Source organism: Bombus flavifrons, unplaced genomic scaffold, assembly GCF_040668555.2.
Source record: "Bombus flavifrons isolate JBK064 unplaced genomic scaffold, iyBomFlav1_principal scaffold0024, whole genome shotgun sequence".
Lineage (NCBI taxonomy): Eukaryota > Metazoa > Arthropoda > Insecta > Hymenoptera > Apidae > Bombus > Bombus flavifrons.
Genome location: NW_027184769.1, coordinates 167,501 through 170,000, shown reverse-complemented (window position 1 = coordinate 170,000; position 2,500 = coordinate 167,501).

Below are 2,500 nucleotides of genomic sequence, written 5' to 3'. Positions count from 1 at the left end.
TGTGCCTGACTTGAGAGCACAGGCAGGGGAAATAGAAAAGGGAATGCTAACCTTCTGTTTGGACCCCAACAAGAAGGTTAACAAAGAGCAAACCGCAATTATCATGCGGTACTTTCAAGACATGAGGGGAATAGTGGAGGAACTCCTACTCCACAATAGCTACCTTACCGGGAAGCTGGAGCAGAGCACCGGCTCTGGGAGAAAAGAAACGGCGATACTAAGCGCCGTCAACAAGACGCTACAAACAAGCAAGCGACTCGAAACGGCAGTGAAAACAAGGATGGAGCCAAAACAGTTCTCCTACGCGGAGAAAGTAAAAATGACGTGCAATAAGGTGGGGAAAATCACGGTCAAACCACCTAAGAACGCAGTAATAATCCGACCGGAGTCGTCTGACTCCGGAATAAAAACGAGCGAGGAGGCGCGGGAAGCAGTCTTCACGCTGGTGAACCCGCGTAAGAAGGGAATCCAAATCACTGCTGTGAAGAAGATTAGCGGGAACGGCCTAGTCGTGGAAACGGCGAAGCCCGAAGCCCTAAAAGCGTTCACGGAGAACGCCAAGCTAAAGGAAGCCGGCCTAAAAACCAGCACGCCGCAGAGGAGATTGCCTCGGGTAATCTTATACGATGTACCGCGGGAAATGCCGGAGAAGGATGTACTGAGCTGCATCAAGAAGCAGAACCAGGAGAGACTGTCTGAAGAAGACGTCGCAGCTATTAAGTTCTGTTTCAGAACAGGCCGAAAGGACTCCCAGGAAACCAACTGGGTACTGGAAGTAGCCCCCCAGGTAAGGGACAAGCTATTAACCGGCAAGATATTCATTTCGTGGAATGCTTGTCGGGTTCGGGACTACATAGCCGTCAGTCGCTGCTACAAGTGTCAAGGTTACGGGCACGTGGCAAAACACTGCCGCTTAGGATATGAAATCTGCGCACACTGCGCAGAAAGCGGACACAGCACCAAAGAGTGCACGAGTAAAGACAAGAACGCCGGCTGTGTCAACTGCAAAAAGGCAGGGAAGAAAGGCGATCACGCGGCCTCCAACGCAGACTGCCCTATGTACAAAAGAGCGTTGGAAATAAGCATATCTCGTACCAGGTATGAGTAAAGCCCCGAGTAAGAACGGAAGCAGACATGGGGGAAGAAGGGGTATAAGGATCCTGCAGCATAATATGCAGCGTTCCAAAACCGTCCCCCACGAAATCAGGACGCAGATGGAAGCTGATGGCGACGAAATCTTGCTAATGCAAGAGCCATATAGCGTAGATGGGAAAATACCCGGACTCGGAACAGGAATCTCGATCGCCTGTCGAGGATCGAAATGTGATCCACCAATGGCGGCAGTAGGAGTCAGGTCGAAGGACTTGACGCCGCTCGAAGTCGCCGGACTATGCACAACTCACTGCGCATGCGTACAGGTGAGCGATGGAGAGACGGAAATATACTTCGTCAGCCAGTACTTTCCGCCGACCGAGAATATCGAGGCCGGCCTCGAGCAACTAGACAAAGTACTGAAGAGGCTTAGAGGAAAGAAAGCTATCATCGGCCTAGACTCCAACGCGAAATCCCCGCTGTGGAACAGTAGGGCCATCGATGCCAGAGGTGAGGCCCTGGAGGCCATTATTGCACAATATAACCTCCACATCCTCAACCAACCGGGGCAGGCCTACACGTTCGAAACGACTCGAGGGCGATCGAATATAGACATAACCATGGCGAGTCCGGAGGTGATACCGCTCGTGAAGGAATGGAGAGTGCACGAGGACGGAACCTCCAGTGATCACAGAATACTGGAGACGCGTCTTGATTTTATAGAAAGGTGCACCCCGCCGCAGCTTCAGGAGAGAAGATACAACACTCGGAAGGCCAACTGGGAGGTTTTTCAAAGAGTGGTCATAGAAGAGAAGGAGACACTCCGAGAGACAACCCTCCGGCAGGCGGACGAGGTTGAGCGAATGGCCGAGCAGATGCAGGAAGTCCTCATAAGAGCCTGCGATGCTGCCATGCCAAGGAAGAAATGGTACCACAGGTCGGTGCCGTGGTGGACGCCTGAGCTTACACGGGCGAAAAGGGAAGTCTACCGGGCAAGGAGGAAATACCAGGGGGCTAGGGACCCCGCAACGAGGGAACAGGAGAAGCTGCGGTACAGGGAAATAAGAAGAAGGTACGTGAAAGCAATCACGAAGGCCAAGATACAAAATTGGCAAGACTTTGTTACGAGGGAGGGCAATAAAGAGCCTTGGGGTATTGCCTACCGCACGGCTACGGGCAAATTAAGACGAGAAGAAACAGTGTCGACTCTGCGGACGCCACAAGGGGAAACCTCTAACTGGCGAACGACCGCGACGGCGATGCTGTCCGCACTACTACCAGACGATGAGGAAGGAACAGACACGCCGGAGCAGACAGCGATCAGATACGAAAGCACAACCCCCCCGAATGTCGAGGACGCCCCAGAGTTTCGCTTCGAGGAACTTAGCGGCGCCGTAAAGCGACTAAC